This window comes from Polyodon spathula, chromosome 22, assembly GCF_017654505.1.
Source record: "Polyodon spathula isolate WHYD16114869_AA chromosome 22, ASM1765450v1, whole genome shotgun sequence".
NCBI classification, from domain to species: Eukaryota; Metazoa; Chordata; class Actinopteri; order Acipenseriformes; family Polyodontidae; genus Polyodon; species Polyodon spathula.
Genome location: NC_054555.1, coordinates 29672141 through 29685038, shown reverse-complemented (window position 1 = coordinate 29685038; position 12898 = coordinate 29672141). Strand labels below are relative to the sequence as shown.

Sequence of the window (12898 nt, the reverse complement as noted above, 5' to 3'; positions counted from 1 at the left end):
ACAGTTCCTTCTCTGGTGACCTGTTGAATGCTGCATGCCAGTAAAATGATCGTTTTTCAGTAGAACATGCAAGTCATTGAAAGCAAGATAAGAAGTGTGTCCTTAACGGGTGTATCTGAATATCAGGCAATTTCATTTAAAAAAATAACAATTTCCAGATCGCTGCTCCACTTAACGAGGTTAAGATTTAAACCAGCATGTAATTCTGCACCTGATGTTGATGGTGTTCATATTTCAATAATGAAAAAGGTTGTTTGTCTGAGGCATTTGAGAATAAAGTCGAACTTGTCAAACCAACAGATGGTTAAAAAGCTACCAAGTCTCCCTATTTTTAGCTAACATGAATGTGATTAAATTTCTGATCTCTGCTCTTATGAAAATATATAATTTATAATGTGTCCACACAATTTGATCACAGTTTAATTTGAGGTCAGCTGGTTTACTGTTCTTGGAAGCTTTTTAATAAAATAAACTGTGTTTGGTTTGTTGGGTGTGTCCTGTCTTCAGCACTGGTTTCTTGTTGCCATGAGAACCAGTTATTGCTTGAAATACAAGGCTGCCTGCCTCTTTGCTTCTTAACAGAAAAAGCAGTGGCGATCCTAATCTTCAAGCCAGCATGGTGCTTTAATGAGGCAAGCAGCCCCACACCACCGCCTGCTTTGAAACCTGTTGGAACAAAAGGAGCCCTTCCTTTTCACAAGATCACATCAAGAGGCTGGAAGGACGTACAGCTCATTCAGGGTCTCCCGTTTTGCTGTTCTTGTGGTTATTTAAAATGCTGTAAAATAAAAGGTATTTAATCACTCACATTTTTATTCTGTGCTATTTAAAAAAATAATAAAGGTAAAGTACAAATACAAACAATATTTTCTATTTGTTTGCGATAGTCTTGTCTGTTTTTTTACCATTTAAGTCTGCTGAAGTCAGAGTGCATTCACTCACTCAAGATGAACATGTAGCAGCCTTGTGCTGTACTGAAAGGAATGGGCCTGCTCTAGAACGAGGTCCCTTGTGAAAGGAATGGGGTGAGCCTGTTCTAGAACAAGGTCCCTTGTGAAAGGAATGGGGTGAGCCTGTTTTAGAGCGAGGTCCCTTGCAGGGTGCCCCGATTCCTGTTACAAGCTGACCTGCAATATCTGTGACCCCTGTGCTCTTCTCTGCAGCTGGTTTCTGCTGGGACTCTGCTGCTGTCTGGGGGAGTGACGGGGGTGTTTATCTTACCACACAGGATCAGCTCAGAAATTGCTGGCAAAAAAATAATCAATAAAAGGAAGTTCTTTCCCTTCTCTACTTAAGAACTGGCACGGAATAAGAGGGACAGTGTGTCCGAGCGTTCCTTGTGTCGGCCGAGGTGCCAGCATTTCCTGATTCTGCTGGCTTAGCGATTCCCAGCCATCCTGATCACAGGCTCTTTCAAGCAGCTGGGACTTGCTTGGTGGTGTGAGCTGTCAGGAAGAGCTGCTATTTTTTTTTTATTTTGGTATTGGTAGAATATTTAAGCCGTCAAAAACACAAATAAAAAAACAACAGGAGAATGGCTTCTGCTGTCCTGTCTCCATGGCTAATGAAATAGGATGATTTATTTATTTTATTTAAGCATTTGAAAATGGTATCAGAATTTGCCAGCCAATAATATAAACGTAAGTGGTGTAACAGTTTCTCTTTATCGATGCTGTAAATACAATACAAGGCTGTGAATGTCTCTGGTGCTTTTTCATGCTGGTCTCACCCCTCTCGCATTTGGAAGCCATCTAGTTTTTCATTAGAATTTTGGGGTATTTTTTTTTGTTTTTCTGGTCTGTGTGACTCTAATACAGTAGTAAGCAGGCGTGACATTCTGCATAGAAGTGGTGCGAGTTTACCACAGTGCTGGAGTACAAAGAGCACATTGATTTTCATTGTGGCAGAGCTATGCAGCGCACTGCGTGTCTCGCTGCAGACCATGGAATCTGATCAGCTGTTGAGACCAATCTCCGATGACCCTTTTTGAGTGAACGCAAATATTGGTTTAAATCTTGTCTTGTGAACCTGTTAAACTAAACGGACGCTTTCCATTCACTGTAAATCTTCTAATCACGACATCATTTATCATGCCTGAAAGAGTAGCCTCGGGCCCAATCACTAATAGGAATAAAATCGCTTCTTTGCTCTGAAATACACACTTAATCGATGCCTGCTGGAGAGACGGATGGATCTAAAATGAAACGTTTGTTTTCTGTTTTGTTTTGCTCTTCATGTGCCCCACGGTGCGATGCGTTTAACAGTACCTCAGATTTGCTGTGCTCAACCTTGCTTCCTTTTGAAGAGTTCGTTACGAAGACTGGCCTGTCCTCAGCAGCAGGGAATCTCGTTCTCTTGTGTCGATTGCTTGTAAGCAGCCACTGCCACGGTCCTGAACTGACTTCAGTGTTGAACTGTCTGTGCGAACGCATTCAATAAAACATATCTGCTCATCTGATAGTCCACCCCACTATAGTAACAACAGAATTAAAGAAAGGCGTTGCAGCTGGTACAAGGTGCACATTTTTTTCTGTATTTAAAACCTAAAAAATGTAAAATAAAAAGGGTGTAGTCACATTTATTCCTGCTTTTTTTAGGGACTTGACAGCATTATTGCAGAAAAGCAAAACTGTATACTGTAGTTTTTTATAGAGGATATAAGAAGAGCTTACTGTCATTTTTAAATGTTACTCTTTTTTTCTTTTTTTTTTTTTTAAATGTGGCAGTGCTGCTCACACCGGTCCAGAGGGGAGATTGATTTCACTATGCTGAGCACGCAGGCGGGAGGTGGGGGGCAAGGCCATGCACACATTACTAGTGACTGCTGCACACCTGACCACAGGAAGACCGCTCTTCAATTAACACTGACACAGCAGCCTGGCCCCCGGACACACTCACTCTAGTTGCTGTTATTAAACCAAGCTTTTAAAAACTCCTCTAAAGTCAAGCAACACTAACCACCCTTCGTGTTGTATTTTATACTTGGTTTTGGAAAATACACAACTTTGAGATCCAGCTGTAGACCTTATATCTACAGCTAGCTATTATGGGAACTCTTTTCTGCGAATGCAAAAAGGGGAACTTTGACCTTTGTTTCAATTCCAGTAGCCCTTGAGGTTCTGAAATTAGAATAAAATAACAAAACGTCAAATATTTGTGGGGTATCAACTGATGTAATAAAGAGAAGAAATATTTTAAAAAATGTGTATAATAGCGGCTGGATGAACCCTGTATTTTGCCAGCCCTGTTTTCTGTATTCTGCAGCATTTCATTTTATTGTGTGAAGTTCTCCGTGCAGCTATTTGTTAGTGTTTGAATTGCCTGGTCAACAAGAAAATTGTACCCTGGTCCTTTGGAAGTCAAGGAAGCATGATAAATCTTTAAAGATCTTGGATTGAATTTTAATGCTGCAGATTATCTTTCCCATCTTAAAATGCCTTCCACTGGAGCATAGGGTATTATTATGTTAAATATATTTTTCCTTTCAAAACACACATGCTCTTTCAGCTTGCCTGGGGCTCATATATCTGTGACCCCTCCTGACACACTGCTGAATAATGCAGTTATCTTGTTAATGTGTTTACTGATGAGATGGATGCAAACTGTTGCAGAGAGATGCATTCCTCTGTGAAACTTGGTGACTCCAAGCATTTCCACCTACACAGCCTGGCTCCAGATTCCGAGCTAGCTCCAGAATGGGTGTGCTTGCTTTTCCTGTGTGCCCGGGCAGCTCGTAATGTCACAGGGTATGGCTTCCAGTCTCTGAGCAGAAGCAGTTCCCTGAGTCACATACTGTTTACTATTGAAGACATTGTATTGTTATTGAACCATGAATGCTCAGTAATTCTGTCTTGAAGGGAAGTGAGTGTGCTGGGAAATAAAATTATTTTGGTTCAGTTTTCCCAGGATTGTCATACAAGAACAGCTACTGGCAGGGCCTCTTGCTGTGATCTTGCTGCATAGAAAGACATTGAAAGCAGCATGAGGTTTCCCTTTTTCCCTTGATTCTTCAGGCACATTGAATATGTCAGTCATTTCAGGATCTTGTACATTAGCGATGGGGATTGATAATGGGATCTTCCTCAACAAACTGTTGTGTTTTTTTTCTTTCAGTTTTGCAGTGCGAATGTTAAGAGACTGTGTATGTTTTGCCCTTTACAAGCAGACCTGTACAGTGCAGTAAACTCCCAACTACATTTATATCAATCTTGTCCCTGCTGCTGCCACAAGTAATACTCACTCTTCAGCAGCCACTTTGTAAGAGCTTTGTGGCTGCTTATTTCACCCTGTATGTAAATATTACAGTTGGAAATAATCCTAAAAGTGATTGTCATTAGTTCTGACCAGGGCAACACTGCTGTGCATAGCATAATGTCTGTGTGCTAGTGCTATTTTAGATTACAGCTTACTTTTGTGGAGTTCGGCTTCCTTTCTGTTTGGGAGGGAATAAATGCAATGAAAGGATTCGGGTGAATTATTCTGCCGGAGAGGATGAATATTCGAGTTTTAAGAGATCATCTTTGTCTCCTTGGAGGAGTCCTGTGCTGCTAAACCCAAATGCTTAACTAGGCTTTTGATCTCCATGTTTTAAGCTTTGTTCTTTATAGAAATTGATTAAGGCTACGGGACTTGATTTTGCTTCATTTTTGGAATCTGTGCCACATCAGTGCCTTCTAGAAAACGTTGTATAGGCTCCTTGTCTTGCGCTCCCCAGCTCCCCACTGCCATGTGAAGGGATTTGGTATTGGGCCAGCTGTCCATTGTGTGTTTGGAGATTCCCCTCAACTACTTCTACCCTTGTTAATAGATACCACTATGGTTCCTCTTCCCTGCTCCTTAGAAACATGAAGGTTTGGACACACTGCTGGCTTGCAAAACACTTTTGATCTAGTGAAGTGCAATCAGAAACAGTGTGGTTTGAAATCTGTGTTCAGTAATGTATTGTTTTTGTAGCTGCTGTAAATATGCCCCTGTCTGACAACGCTGTGTAAAACACATTAAAACGTCTCTCTCTAAGTGACGGTGTGAGCTCGACGCAAGGTGTTCAGTGACAGGTTTTTCTTTTATTTATTCATCTCTAAATTACCCTTGTCTGCCTTGGCTCTAACGTTATTACGCTCCCTGTGAGCTGACTGCATGCAAGGTTGGCCCAGGGTCAAAAGAAAGGCTGCCACACATCTTAAAGATGTAGGATCGGTAAAGCACAGTGCAGCACATTTTACCTTTGAACAATACACATGTTTGCAAAAAAAAAAAAACTGTTACTGTCTCTTACCATCCAAACTAGCCTGAACCTTATAATTTTGTATATTTAAACTATCGACTAATGGCTTCATCTGCTGTTGGCTGGCTTTTGCAGTGTATTGTTCTGCATACTGTTTGTGAAACGGATACTGGTTGTTCTTTGATTAGCTGGGTCCAGTGTTCATGGAGCAAACTGCTGTGTTAATCCCTGTATTGTTTTCACCACAATGTCTAATGTGGCGTTTGGCACGTCGGAATCTGTGTGTTCCTTGAAATTCTGGCACGGATCCCACAAAGCTTTAAAGGGAAGCAGAGGAAGCAGGACGCTAGCTAACTGAGCGTGTGTTGTGCAGATAACTTGTGTGGTGAGCATACTCTCTCTGCGTAACCCTCAACCTCCAGGAGGAATACTTTCCTTTTTCCTTTTGCTTTGCTGTTCCTCTGTCCCTGCTTCATCCTACTGGATGCTGGATGATCCGTTCAGCCCTCATGACACAGAGGAAATACATTTGCGCTTAATAGGATGCACTTAGCCTGGCTGCGTCTGCCACACTCCCTAATTACATTGCTGGTGTACCGTCACAATATGCCTCCCCAATGGTGGAAAAAGATGCTAAGAAATTCTGACAGATCGTAATGTGTGTCAGAAACTGCTATGCAATGAAAAAGATGCTAAGAAATTCTGACAGATCGTAATGTGTGTCAGAAACTGCTATGCAATGAAAAAGATGCTAAGAAATTCTGACAGATCGTAATGTGTGTCAGAAACTGCTATGCAATGAAAAAGATGCTAAGAAATTCTGACAGATCGTAATGTGTGTCAGAAACTGCTATGCAATGAAAAAGATGCTAAGAAATTCTGACAGATCGTAATGTGTGTCAGAAACTGCTATGCAATGAAAAAGATGCTAATAAATTCTGAAGGGATATATTGTTGTCCTTTTTTAAATGGTTATTTAAAAAAAAATTTAAAGCAGAAGAGATGCCATCAACACATTACTTTGTGATTAGGAATACACACTGCCAGTGTTTTAGTAACATGGAAGATGAATCGCCTGTGTTTCACGCCATTTCAGTTCAGTAATCTTAGGTAAGTAGCGTTCCCCATGTAGGAAAAATAGTCAACCAGCAGTAATTGTATCCATTTATACAATGCCAAGAAATGAAAAGGATTGAATTCGGGAGCTTTTTTTGACACAGTAAGCGGAAAAGAAGTAAAACAGTGACGAGCAAATGCAGTACAAAAAGAAGCCGAGAATGAAAGAGCGCTGGCCCGGATAACTTCTGTCACCGATCCCCTGAGAAAAGGGATTATCCTGAGCACTCATTGCCTTACCTTGCACATCTACTAGTTCATCGTTAATAATAATAATAATAATAATAATAATAATAATAATAATAATAATAATAATAATAATAATAATAATAAAATCAAGGCACTTCACAATAAACCCATAAAAAAGCAACAAAAAAAAAAAAATTATTGCATGAGGAAGCATCCTGCTAACTGCATGTCTGAACCCGTCCAGAATCTTTACAGTAATATACAGTTTGAATGTACTTTGCTACCTAATTTGGCTTTTCCTTTCTATTCTCTGGGATTCATTCTTCTTCTCACCGAGACCCCCCTCCCTTTCCTGCTGGCTGATTTGTAATTTTTTTTAAAGGGCGGCAGATGAGTCATTACTGCAGAAAGGTGGTGTTGTGTGTGTGGTTTTTTTTTTTTTTTTTTTTTTTTTAACAAGAGCACTATTTGAAGCCGCACAGCAAGAGCAGGAAAGCTTAGTGAAGAATCCAATAACTACCAGGACACTTCTCCCTGCAGGAACCAATGATGTCGGAATACCTAGTAATTACTTTGTGTCATCCACTTCATTAGGTTGAATGAACTCCTGAAATTGCACTCTGAGGGATTGGACTGACTGGGTGGGGGGAAAAAAATGTGAGAGTGGTGTACTGCTGTGCTGTGCTGAAGGGGTTTCTGTGAGAGTGTAAGAGCAGTGTACTGCTGTGCTGAAGGGGTTTCTGTGAGAGTGTAAGAGCAGTGTACTGCTGTGCTGTGCTGAAGGGGTTTCTGTGAGAGTGTAAGAGCAGTGTACTGCTGTGCTGTGCTGAAGGGGTTTCTGTGAGAGTGTAAGAGCAGTGTACTGCTGTGCTGTGCTGAAGGGGTTTCTGTGAGAGTGTAAGAGCAGTGTACTGCTGTGCTGTGCTGAAGGGGTTTCTGTGAGAGTGTAAGAGCAGTGTACTGCTGTGCTGTGCTGAAGGGGTTTCTGTGAGAGTGTAAGAGCAGTGTACTGCTGTGCTGTGCTGAAGGGGTTTCTGTGAGAGTGTAAGAGCAGTGTACTGCTGTGCTGTGCTGAAGGGGTTTCTGTGAGAGTGTAAGAGCAGTGTACTGCTGTGCTGAAGGGGTTTCTGTGAGAGTGTAAGAGCAGTGTACTGCTGTGCTGTGCTGAAGGGGTTTCTGTGAGAGTGTAAGAGCAGTGTACTGCTGTGCTGTGCTGAAGGGGTTTCTGTGAGAGTGTAAGAGCAGTGTACTGCTGTGCTGTGCTGAAGGGGTTTCTGTGAGAGTGTAAGAGCAGTGTACTGCTGTGCTGTGCTGAAGGGGTTTCTGTGAGAGTGTAAGAGCAGTGTACTGCTGTGCTGAAGGGGTTTCTGTGAGAGTGTAAGAGCAGTGTACTGCTGTGCTGTGCTGAAGGGGTTTCTGTGAGAGTGTAAGAGCAGTGTACTGCTGTGCTGTGCTGAAGGGGTTTCTGTGAGAGTGTAAGAGCAGTGTACTGCTGTGCTGTGCTGAAGGGGTTTCTGTGAGAGTGTAAGAGCAGTGTACTGCTGTGCTGTGCTGAAGGGGTTTCTGTGAGAGTGTAAGAGCAGTGTACTGCTGTGCTGTGCTGAAGGGGTTTCTGTGAGAGTGTAAGAGCAGTGTACTGCTGTGCTGTGCTGAAGGGGTTTCTGTGAGAGTGTAAGAGCAGTGTACTGTGCTGTGCTGAAGGGGTTTCTGTGAGAGTGTAAGAGCAGTGTACTGCTGTGCTGTGCTGAAGGGGTTTCTGTGAGAGTGTAAGAGCAGTGTACTGCTGTGCTGTGCTGAAGGGGTTTCTGTGAGAGTGTAAGAGCAGTGTACTGCTGTGCTGTGCTGAAGGGGTTTCTGTGAGAGTGTAAGAGCAGTGTACTGCTGTGCTGTGCTGAAGGGGTTTCTGTGAGAGTGTAAGAGCAGTGTACTGCTGTGCTGTGCTGAAGGGGTTTCTGTGAGAGTGTAAGAGCAGTGTACTGCTGTGCTGTGCTGAAGGGGTTTCTGTGAGAGTGTAAGAGCAGTGTACTGCTGTGCTGTGCTGAAGGGGTTTCTGTGAGAGTGTAAGAGCAGTGTACTGCTGTGCTGTGCTGAAGGGATTTCTGTGAGAGTGTAAGAGCAGTGTACTGCTGTGCTGTGCTGAAGGGGTTTCTGTGAGAGTGTAAGAGCAGTGTACTGCTGTGCTGTGCTGAAGGGGTTTCTGTGAGAGTGTAAGAGCAGTGTACTGCTGTGCTGTGCTGAAGGGGTTTCTGTGAGAGTGTAAGAGCAGTGTACTGCTGTGCTGTGCTGAAGGGGGTTTCTGTGAGAGTGTAAGAGCAGTGTACTGCTGTGCTGTGCTGAAGGGGTTTCTGTGAGAGTGTAAGAGCAGTGTACTGCTGTGCTGTGCTGAAGGGGTTTCTGTGAGAGTGTAAGAGCAGTGTACTGCTGTGCTGTGCTGAAGGGGTTTCTGTGAGAGTGTAAGAGCAGTGTACTGCTGTGCTGTGCTGAAGGGGTTTCTGTGAGAGTGTAAGAGCAGTGTACTGCTGTGCTGTGCTGAAGGGGTTTCTGTGGGAGTGTAAGAGCAGTGTACTGCTGTGCTGTGCTGAAGGGGTTTCTGTGAGAGTGTAAGAGCAGTGTACTGCTGTGCTGAAGGGGTTTCTGTGAGAGTGTAAGAGCAGTGTACTGCTGTGCTGTGCTGTGCTGAAGGGGTTTCTGTGAGAGTGTAAGAGCAGTGTACTGCTGTGCTGTGCTGAAGGGGTTTCTGTGAGAGTGTAAGAGCAGTGTACTGCTGTGCTGTGCTGAAGGGGTTTCTGTGAGAGTGTAAGAGCAGTGTACTGCTGTGCTGTGCTGAAGGGGTTTCTGTGAGAGTGTAAGAGCAGTGTACTGCTGTGCTGTGCTGAAGGGGTTTCTATGGGAGTGTAAGAGCAGTGTATAGTGTTTCCTAATTGAAATACTGTTCTGGGTATAGGAATAAAATGGCTGTATTCTTTCACTACCTTTAATGCAATATATCTGCTTCTACTGAATCTCTAATTCCTAATTTGTGTATTTTTTTATTTTTTTTCTAAAAGTGCAAAAGATTGCAATTGCCTGGTATGCATGCAGGAGCCTCGCTGTGCTCGGAGCATTTTCATTTGTGAGTCACTAATGCAATTCTTCTCTTTCAGTGGCTTGTAAATGTCATTTTCTCTCTAGTATTTGGCTAGCAATGCACCTCCTAAATAAATGAGGGTTTCAGTTTCAAAGGCCCTTCATTCAGATGGAAATGTTTGCACAGTGTTGTTAAACACGAACCACCTAGTAGCATTTGCAATCTCGTTTTTTATAGAAATGAGAAAATGACTAGAGAGTACTGTAGCGCTGAAAGAAGTCGCACAGAGACGCCTACATAGCTCTCTAACTGCAAAATAACATAATGCAAAAACAAACGAAACATGAAAGCATTAGCATTGGTGTGTTTGGACCGGGGCGGTTTTTTTTTTGCTCCACGCCTGGGTGATGTCCGTGTGCATAAACACCTGCAAGATATTCATAGGCAACCAGCCATGGTAATGAATAAAGATCATTGACCGGATGAAGACTGCTTATTTTAGAAGGCACATTTGTTAACTGTTATTTTGTTAATTGTTTGTTAATTCACTGTTAAAGTGTTAGTCCTCCATCACCAAGCTTTACATTTAAAGGTACATTTTTTTTGTAATTTTGTTGCTAGGTAGATCGGATTGGATGCTTTATTTGACGATAGATGCCTACATATCACTGAACCATGTTTTGTAAGCAAACTTTTAGTTACTTTTGTTTCCTTATCCAGAGTTCTGTTTTAAGCTCAAGTCCTTTACAGGCCACATTTAGTATCTAACAGGGCAGTGCAACAAATCTCGTCTCTTACAGCGCGTAACATTGCTATAAAACGACGGCGTTGAACGCGGTATTCTACAGTCCACTCGGCTCACTAATCAGACGTGACTTAATGATTGATGGCACTTTGATTGCTGGCCCAGTTTTCCATTATTCCTGAATACCAGGCCTTTTGTTCTTTGGGCATTTGTGGATTGATGAAGTGCTGCACAGTGCTGCACAGTGCAGTACAATGCAGTACAATGTAGTACGATGCAGTCCAGCACAAACACAACATCATTCTTGTTCTGTTGCTATAGGCTCCGAATACTCCAGTCTTCTGCTAATGAACAATTTCTAGACGCTTTTCAAAGAGGAGATTTGAAACAAGTAAACATTTTTTGTGCTCGGGTCGGGCAGAGGTAGTATGTGTACACAATGTGAAGAATGGTTTTGGTAATTTTTTGTTTTATTGTTTTGTTTTTTTTCTTTGTGGTCCCTGGCTCGTTCTCATGCAGATACATTCAAAGCATATTCCGTCTATTGCCAGTGCCTGACTCTGACAGGCTCTGCTGAAGACCCTGCTCTGTGGGTGACAGCAGGACCTGCTCATCTGTGTAGAGCAGGAATTTCATTTCTGTTTCTCCTCTCTCTCTCTTCTCCTAAAACTCCCAGTCAGCCCCTGAAATTCCAGCTCACCACTGGAATTTGCTGAAAAAAACAGGTGTAAAAGGGGCCTGGATCGAGTTTGGTTTGGACTCCCTCCTTGCTGTTGAATGCCAGTGTTTTTCATGGTGCTTTTGTATACAATTATTCACAGTGGCTTTAGTAGTTCCATGTGAAATGCTGAAGGCATTCTCTCTGGTATGTGTAAACGCACCTAAAGGATGGGCAGCTGGTTCGACAGGGAGGAGGGAGCACAGCCCTCCACAGGGTGACCTAGTGACCTGGGGCTACCAGCAAAGCCAGGCCAGGTGCCCTGTGTTAAAGACTCGCAGATGAACTAAGTGAAGCTGAACAGTCGCGGGGAACTGCTTTAGCGAAGTCAGCCTCGGGACAGTCCTGCTATAGGAAATGAGGGATTCATTCTGTTCTTACTCCCTTTACTAAACACTGTAGCATTGTAGAGTCGGGCAAGGCTTTGTGGAATCTCTTGTATAATGGTCACTAGATCTAGTGGATATTGTAATTAACACCGTCACTGCTCAATTGCTTGTTTGTGTAATCCCTCCTAGCTCTGCAGCACGGCTGTGCCCTGGGAAGGTCAGATTGTTTTTGACTCTTTCTGTTTTGTTTAGTTGTGACTGAAAGGCCTGTCTAACGGGTTAAGGAAGAGGCCGAGGGAGTTGAGGTCCTTAATCACTGCATTGTCCAGGTCGGCAGTGCACTGTTCCGGACCGGAGCCAGGAGGTCGCGACGTCTTGTTTTCCAGCTCCGGCACATTCCTCTTTGTTTTTGTTAGTGAAGAGCCAACATGTGTAGAATTCCATTTGTATGTGTTTGTCTATCCCATGAAATTAAACTTTGTGTTGGGAGCCAGGGTCTCTTATGATATTTTCCCAAAGAATGTGCACAGAACAACTCCTGTTTTTATACTACGGTTGGAGTTTATTTTGTTCTGATGGGTTTGCTAATGGAGGCAAAGGGTTGTTGGCACAGGAAGACAAAGTAATTGTCTTTCATCTGGAGGCGAGGCGAGGAGAGCTCAGTAAATAATGTGGGGCTTGGCTGGGAAAGGATGTGCTCCACTGCTGTGTTCAGAATGGGGATTACTGAAAAAAGCAGAGTGTGCATTGAACAAGCCAAACGCAGTGGCCACACAACAGCTAAGAACTACTTGTACTGTGATTTTATATACAAAAATGAATTGGTTTAATTACTTATGAAATAGAGCTATTTTATTAAAGCACATGTCCTTGTCTGTCTGCAAATATAGGGCTTAGGTCATTCTGTTCTTGTAACCATGATTCAAACCTCCTTGCACACTGGGGAAAATTGCAGCTCTAATTACAGTTTTAGCAAAGACACAACCACCTAACATCTGTACAATATTGGTATTGTCAAGGGACTGTTCTATAAACCCCCTGTCTCACACAACACTGGCACTGTAGTGTACTTCTACTGAAAGGTCAGAGTCCTGCTTTCCCACTTTGTCTCAGGAGTCTGGAGAGTTTCGGTTTAGGAGATGGTGACATTCCTCAGTTGCTGATGTGTGGTCTTGGATCATTTATTATTTCTGCAGGATGGGAACCCTGCGAATGAGAAGCCGCATTGCCTCCCTGATGCTTTCGACAGAATCTCTTAAGTGGGGATTCTTAATTGGCCATTAAAGTGAGTGTTCCTGCCAGAGCCATATCCTCCCAGGGTGCATCAGACCCAATCTGCTGTAGTACTCCTCCAAGCAATGGGACTTCACACAGATTATTTTGAAACTCTGTTGACGGACACTGGGGGAATGGGGAGTGGGCTCGGCTAGCACACTTTACATGAGGGAGCGGTTCTGCTTCTTGCCTCTATTTGTGCAACTCCATTTCGGCTAACAGTAGGCAGGTTGGA

General features: G+C 43.0%; 1 protein-coding gene across 9 annotated transcripts in view; it reads left to right on the top strand.

The window, feature by feature from the left end:
• Positions 1-12898, top strand: part of LOC121296848 (armadillo repeat protein deleted in velo-cardio-facial syndrome homolog) — a 131511-nt gene that overhangs the window by 6985 nt on the left and 111628 nt on the right. The window contains exon 1 of one of the 9 annotated variants that reach the window (XM_041222703.1): positions 772-792. The exons of the other annotated variants lie outside the window; for them this stretch is intronic. The gene's annotated coding sequence lies outside the window, so the exon portion shown is untranslated. Of the gene's footprint in view, positions 1-771; positions 793-12898 lie in introns of those variants that run through there. 9 annotated transcript variants of the gene reach the window in all.